This window comes from Dipodomys ordii, unplaced genomic scaffold (genome assembly GCF_000151885.1).
Source record: "Dipodomys ordii isolate 6190 unplaced genomic scaffold, Dord_2.0 Scaffold38, whole genome shotgun sequence".
Taxonomy (NCBI): domain Eukaryota; kingdom Metazoa; phylum Chordata; class Mammalia; order Rodentia; family Heteromyidae; genus Dipodomys; species Dipodomys ordii.
The window spans coordinates 1,667,744-1,675,537 of record NW_012267254.1 but is presented as its reverse complement, the minus strand read 5'-3'; the positions used below and the strand labels follow the sequence as shown (position 1 = coordinate 1,675,537).

Here is a 7,794-nt window from a genome sequence, read left to right as displayed (position 1 = left end):
ACACACACACACACACACACACACACACACACACACACACACACACACACCTCGGCTCCCTTCTTCTTTGATTTTCTATTATTGCTTATTAATCCTTTTAAAATGGCTGGTGTGCTACTAAAGTCAGGGCTTTCACAGCTATTAATGATATGAAGTTGTAGGCTATTCCATGTTCAAGGTGTAAAACTTGAGTAGTATTCTTTTTAAATTTTAAAAACAATGGGGCTGGGAAGGTGGCTCAGTGGTAGAGCGCTTGCCTTGCATGCATGAGGCCCTGGGTTCGATTCCTCAGCACCACATAGGCAAAAAGAAAAAAGCCGGAAGTGGCGCTGTGGCTCAAGTGATAGAGTGCTAGCCTTGAGCTGAAGAGCTGAGGGACAGCGCCCAGGCCCAGAGTTCAGACCCCACAACCGGACCCCCCCAAAAAAACAATAGCCAGGTGCTGTGAACCCCCCCAAAAAAAACAATACCCAGGTGCTGTGGTTTACACTTGTAATCTCAACTTCTTGGGAGCTTGATATAGGAGAATTTCAAGTTCAAGGCCACTATGTACAGTTTGCCAGACCCTTTGAAAAAAATTAGTGCTACAAGCCAGCCACCGGTGGCTCCCGCCTGTAATCCTAGCTACTCAGGAGTCTGAGATCTGAGGATCGCAGTTCAAAGCCAGCTCAAAGCCAGCCAGGGCAGGAAAGTCCGTGAGACTCTTATCTCCAATAAACCACTAGAAAACCAGAAGTGGCACTGCGGTTCAAGTGGTAGAGTGCTCGCCTTGAGCTGAAGAGCACAGGGACAGCACCCAAGCCCAGACTTCAAGTCCCATGACTGACCAAAAAACAAAAATTAGTGCTATAGGCTGGGAATGTAGCTCAGTGGTAGAGTGCTTGCCTAGCATGCATGAAGTCCTAGACTTGATTCTTCAGTACCACATAAACAGAAAAAGCCAGAAGTGGCTCTGTGGCTCAAGTGGTAGAGTGCTAGCCTTGAAAGTGCCCAGGCCCTGAAGCCCCAGGACTGGCAAAACAATTAGTGCTACAGACCTATTCATCTGCATCTACACATCTGTGGGAAGGTGGGAGAAGGGCTCAAATCAGAGGAGAAAGGGTGGGAGAGTGTAGCGGTGGAATGCACTGAAACTATACAACTTGTGGAAGGAGATGGGAGGGAGGGAAGGAAGGGAGGGAATGGGAGAGAATGAGAGAACATATGACACTATGTGAAGGAAAATGTACTTTTTACCTGACGTATGTAAATGTAACCCCACTGTGTATCACCTCTAAAACAACAATAAAATAAATTAGAAAAAAATGAGTGCTACATACCTAATACTAGTGCTCAAGAGGTGAAATCAGGAGGACTGTGAGTTCTAGGCCAGCCTTGGCTAGATGGTGAGACCTGGTATCAAAAACAACAATAATTTTAACTAATTAAAATCATCATAGGGCCGGGCGCTGGTGGCTCACGCCTGTAATCCTAGCTACTCAGGAGGCTGAGATCTGAGGATCACGGTTCAGAGCCAGCCTGGGCAGGAAAGTCCATGAGACTCTTATCTCTAATAAACCACCAGAAAACTGGAAGTGGTGCTGTGTCTCAAGTGGTAGAGCGCTCCCCTTGAGCTGAAGAGCTGAGGGACAGCGCCCAGGCCCAGAGTTCAAGCCCCACGACCGGCAAAAATAAATAAATAAATAAAATAAAATCATCATAGGACTGAGGGCATAGCTTAGTGGCATTGCTTGGGGTCAATCTCTAATACTGCAAAACAAATAAAATGCCCTAGAGAAATACATTTTAAAAAATACTACCCCTATCATATGCTACTTCTAGGATTTCAAACCTTCAGTCATTTCAAGATATAGGTGCAATTCTGAAAATCGCATCTATATTCATTACATGAAATACATATTTTGTACATATGTCAGTCTCAGAAGTTTAAAAAAAATCTCAAACTTGGTCAACATTTATTCAGCTCTTTATATATGTATGTTATATGTGCCAGGCCCCATGCTAGTAGACAACATAAAGATAAAAAGATGACAATGAGATATCACCCTTCCAATACCTCAGCCCAGCAGGATATGAGATGCTGTGTTCAAATGCCAGTAGACACAAAGCACTCTGGGAGCGTGACAGGGTGCCCTATCAAACAGGATTCTGTGACAGGAGCAGAGACAGGGGTAGAGTCCAGGAAGAATTTGTGTTGAGGCATAGAAAGGACACATGCAGTGAGCACTGGCCCTGTCCTTGGTTGGAAATTATCACCATGTATGGAGGAGTGGCAAGAAGGGAGTTGAAAGCACAATGGGAAACAGAACGTGATTTGGAGGTTTCAGCTGGAGTCCCTATGAGGATGGCTCTCAAGGGGGCAGCAGGAGCTACTTCACCTGGGAACTTGTTACAAGTGGCAATTTTTAGTTTTCACGCTAGACCAACTGAATCGGAAATTCTGGGACTGGGGCCCAGCCATCTGTGTTTTTAATGAGCCCTCTTGGTGACTTTCAGGTACAACAGTCTTTGAGAGCTGCTGCTACAGTGTATAACTTCTGAATGGTTTTAAACAGGAAACTACCTGGAGAGATTGGAAGCAGGCATTCTGGCCGTTGACCCAAGCACAACATCTGACCTGAGGCTAGTTACAGTTTATTGTTTATGTATATGTGTGTGTGTGTGTGTGTGTGTGTGTGTGTGTGTGCGTGTGTGTGTATGTATATATATATATATATATATATATGTATATACTATATATAGCATACATTTTATATATATATATATATATATATATATATGATCAATCACTTGGCCCTGGTAAAAAAAAGTCCCTGTGAGACTCTTATCTCCATTTAGCCACTCAAGGAGTTGTGGCTCAAAGTGGTAGAGCACTACCCTTAAACAAAATACCTCAGGGACAGATGAGTTCAAGCCCAACAACCCGGAGTTCAAGCCGTACAACCACCACCAACATCTCTGTTGGATGACTTTGACAATGAAGAGATGATGAAAGCTTAGTCTAAGGGAGATGGAATGGAGAAGAAACAGATCTGAGATGTTTTAGACGTGACCAAAGTTCAGTCAGGTGACTAGAATATAGTTGTACAAAGGTGTCAAGGAAGTGGTTTTATGAAAAACTAAGCATGTGATTTTGCTGAATCAACTGCAAGGGTTGGAAGAAGTAATTCCATGTGGACCCTAGAAAAAGGTCTCCAGCTCCTGGAGAGCAATTTTCTAAGTGTGTCCATATAACCAAGAGCAAAGGATGTCTTGGCTTGCATAGGAGCCTCTTGGTCTGTTTGGTAGTTTCATTTCTCACTATTTATTTGGGGATGTGCTGACAAAAACTAAAGTTTGAACCTTGAAGAGCTAAACAGCAGACAATGGTTCTGGTGGTCTAACCAAGGAACCATCAAAGAGAGATCCTTCTAGAAACCTTATCCTTTTGTTCTAACTTCATGACTAAAAAATCACAGAGCCTGCTTTGCCAGAATGAGTGAAAGAAAGTAGAGTTTATACTATGCCCTGAAGGTCAAGAAAGTCAAGTGGAGCTGTTATTTCTAATTTGGGAGGTATGATTTAGCCGAGGCCATCTTCAATTTCCTGAGGAAGACAGAGGTACAGGTCAACCGGTAGGTCAAATTCATCTAATGAGAATTTTTCAGGATGCAATTCCTATTTCTATAATGACCTTGGATACCTCTTGTTACTGCATGTTCTTTAGTTGTTAGCGATGTCTTAGCTTATTTGACCAAGTTAGTATTTGTCCAAAAATAGTATCCTATCAAAAACTGCACTCCTTTGGGGAATTTGAGAGGTACGGGAACCCTTAGAGATAGAAACAAAAAACTTTATAGTACAGATGAGGAAATAGAAGGCTTCAATGAGTAAATCACTTAAATCTATTTCTTGTAGGGCAAGAGTCTTCCAAATGCTCTAAGGTGGCAAAATAAGATTCACAGGAACACTAGCAATCAAGTTTGTTACCTTTTGGAAAGATTTGATCTCTATTTTCCATCTTAAATATTTTTATAAAAAATAAGAGAAAAAATAGAATATTACATTTAGTAAGGAATGGGGTAGCTTTATTTTTTTTTTTTTGGTTGATCACGGGGCTTGAACTCTGGGCCTAGGCACTTTTCCCTCAGCTCTTCAGGTCAAGGCTATTGCTCTACCACTTGAGCCACCGTGCCACTTCTGGGGTAGCTTTTTATTTTAGGTTTATAGGCTGGAGGCATGACTTGAGGGAAAGTGTCTGCCTGGAAGTGTGAAGCCCTGAGTTCAGATTCCAATATTCCCCTCCCCCCCAAAAATTTACTGAAAATGGAGTTAAATATAAAAGTACTGGGGCTGGGAAGGTGGCTCAGTGGTAAAGTGCTTGCCTTGCATGCATGAGGCCCTGGGTTCAATTCCTCAGCACCACATAAGCAGAGAAAGACTGAAGCGGACGCTATAGCTCAAGTGGTAGAGCACTAGCCTTAAGCTGAAGAGCTGAGGGACAGTGCCAGGCCCAGAGTTCAGGCCCAACAACCGACAAAAATTAATTAATTAATTAAAATAAATTAAATACATATATGTACTCTGGGGAAAACAGTATAAAATTGATGAAAAATATACAGGAATAATTTAAGGAAGAAAAACGTATTGTTTTCTGTACAATTTGTTGTATTTTCTAAAGAAAATAAAGTTCTTTACGTGTGACTATACAAGGTTACTTTAAGCAGGCACCAGTGGCTCACAGCTATAATCCTAGCTACTCAGGAGATTGAGATCTAAGGATTGTGGTTCAAAGTCTGCCTGGGCAGGAAAAGTATGTGAGACTCTTATCTCCAATAAACCACCAGAAAACCAGAAGTGGAACCGTGGCTCAAAAGTTAGAGTGCTTGCCTTGAAATCAAACTGGTTTTAGGGAGAATGCCCAGGCCCTGAGTTCAAGCCCCATAACTAACAAAAAAAAAGGTTACTTTATACTTTCTGTCTTTTATATTTAGTGCCATATTACATATATAGGCATGTATCACAATTACCTTTCACAGATTTGGGAAATTCTAAACTTTCAAATATGTTGGTATTTCAGTAAATGTTGCTTTGAGAGTTCTATAAACCTTTAGAAAGCAGATTAATTTCACATCCTGTTTGGTTATATAGATGTGAACAAAGGAAGACACATTTGGCCCTGTTTCCTGTTTTTCAAATTTCCCACTGCTTTATATCAAATATATGTGTAATCTAAAAGTTGGTGTTCACCCCTTACTCAATTTCCTGAATGTGGTATTTCATAGGCAAAGAGATTTCCCAATACTTACAGGAAGTGTGTGGACAAGATTTTCATCATCAACTGTGTATTAAATCGCATGTGTTGCCTTGCCTGAAAAAGTAGACTTTCCCCTGTGCCTGTTATTCACATTTAAGAACACAATGAGTTGTGAAAGAACAGGACTACTTTTTAGGCAGAATGTGAAGAATCCAAATTGCCAGGTTTTGTGACCTTTTATTTCCCTGAAAGGTCAAAAGACTGGGACTGTTTTCACTTACTATTTGTTCCCTTGTTCCCCAAAGTAAAGTGGTCGATTGTACTGGGGCAGAAATGCTACTTCAATTGAAGAGGACAGATGTCAGTTTATGTCCCCAAAGGGGAAACCACTGAGCCTGAAGGGTTGTTTCAGGAAGGAATATTAAAGCCTTCTTTACTGAGACATCAGCCCCACCTGATTGAGGCCCAGCCTTGCGAGCCCAGTTACCACCCCGGCGGGCTCCGTGTGAAACCGGTCATGTGAGCCTGTTTACAGCCTAGCAGCTGGTGCAACCATCAGAATCCGAGTGGAGGTCCAGGGAAGGAGGGAAGGATACAGGTCATGTTCCCCCTGCGTCCCCCTTTTATTCCAAAAAGGCGATCACTCTCCTCCCCCGCCTCTCACCCCCTCTCTTTCATCTCCCTCCAGGCAAAGTGAGCTGAGCTAAGCTATCCCGGGACTCCTGGCTGCAGCTCCCCCCCCCTCCACCTCGACACACACACACACCCCATTTCCTTCCAGTTGCTCACTCGAGGGGACCGGCTGGGTTGGACAAAGGTTGAGAACAGTGACACCCGGGACAAGAAATCAACCTCCCTCCCACCCCAGCCCTCCTCGCAACGTCCGCCCGAGAGTTGTCCCTGGGAGCCGTGTCCCCGGGGCAACACCGAACTCCGCCAGGCAGACACCGTGACGTTCCGGAGTCTGCCTTCGCCTGGCAAGACCAAAGCACACAACAGCTAGCCGAGCCCGTACTACCGGCCGGGCCATCGCCAGCCAGAGACAGGGCACAAATGACCTCCCTCCCCCTCCCCGTGCCTGCACCCGAGCGCCCACCCGCATCCCCGCGTCGTGGAGCCCCCGCTGTCAATCACCGAGCCAAGCTCCGGCTTTGGGCATGGGTCATTCCCTCCGCGGGGGCTCTCCGCCACGTAACTTCCACGTTTTGTACAAGTCAGAGGAAGTGGGTGACGGGACAGTGGGGGACTCTCACCTCGGCAACACTGGTTTCTCGGATAGCAGCTGCGACTGCTCCCCCGCTCCTTTGTCAGCTTCTCCAGACTGCACTGCCTGCTGGGATACGGGAGGACTCAAATGCCACTTCTCCCCGCCCTCGAGGATGAGTCGCAACTGGCTAAGAGGGGTTAGAGGGCGGGGAGAGGAGAGAAGGCGGGGCCGAGGGCGTGCCCAGGGCGGGGGCGGAGCTTTAGAGTTGCCACCTGGCCTCTTGGGATTTCTTCCACTCTCCAAACTTCTTTCATCTCTGTCTTCTGATATGCTCCTCCCCAGCCACCACCACTTTGAGGGGATTGGATACCGTCACACATCATTCATCTCTCACTGCACTTGTTTGGCAGTTACCCTTGTTGCCTGAAATCTCTCAAGCCCTTTCCCTACCTCACATGCACCCAGTGAGCACCCAACTCTAGTTGCTTCTGCTTCTGAGACCTGACTTAGGATCATCCCTCCTGCTCCAGCCCTACAGACTCGGTTTAAGCCCCTGACTTTTTGCTCTGACTGAACAAAGCCCCTCACAACGGCCAGAGGGGTCAGTCTAAGATGTATATATGACTGTGTTGTTCTACTGAAAACTTTTCAAGTCAAGTATATTGGTTTACGCTTGTACTTCTTTAGGAGGCAGAGGTAGGAAGATCCTGAATTGGAGGCCAGCCTGAGCTACATAGAAAAACCTTATCTCAAAATAAAACTAAACAAGGTTCAGTCCCACTTGACTCTACAACCCCTCAGCATGCAATCTCTGCAATAATCTTCCGATGTATCCAAAACTCTGATCCAAATAAACTGGCAATCTGTACATGCTAGTAGAACCCAGCAAAGCTTACCCACTGTAGGTTGCTCGAAATACTCCTGGAAAGGAAAGGTAAGATGATACACCCCTACAATTCCAGTGCTCACAAAGTTGACAAAGGAAGATTGAGTGGTCCAGGCCAGCCTGGATTGTATACACCAAGAAAGCTATATAATCAATAATTTTCATAAAGCTCTTGAAAAATGATTACACAGTCTACAAATTTAATTTTAATGATGTGCAGCGAAGAACTGGGTGTGATTGTCACAAGTCCCTGCTCCACAGATAAAAAGGCTCAAAGAATTCTCCCTAGCAGCCCTGCCCCAAGCAATAATCCACTAGATATCCTTTAGTCTTAGACCTCTGATACCTTTCGTCACAGATTTTTTTCACTATATAATCTTTATTTATCTTTGGAATACCTACATACCTTTCAAGGTTCAGTGGATATTCTCCTTTATTTTGCCAGTCCTGGGGCTTGAACTCAGG

The 7,794-nt window shown here is 44.6% G+C and overlaps 1 protein-coding gene across 1 annotated transcript in view; it reads right to left on the bottom strand.

Annotated features, from left to right (window-relative positions):
* Mospd1 (motile sperm domain containing 1) overlaps nucleotides 1-6,607 on the bottom strand; it is a 28,519-nt gene extending 21,912 nt beyond the window's left edge. The window contains exons 1-2 of the mRNA XM_013018058.1: nucleotides 6,490-6,607; nucleotides 1,320-1,392 (exon numbers count right to left, since the gene is read on the bottom strand). The gene's annotated coding sequence lies outside the window, so the exon portion shown is untranslated. The remainder of the gene's footprint in view (nucleotides 1-1,319; nucleotides 1,393-6,489) is intronic.
* Nucleotides 6,608-7,794: the final 1,187 nt, after the last annotated feature.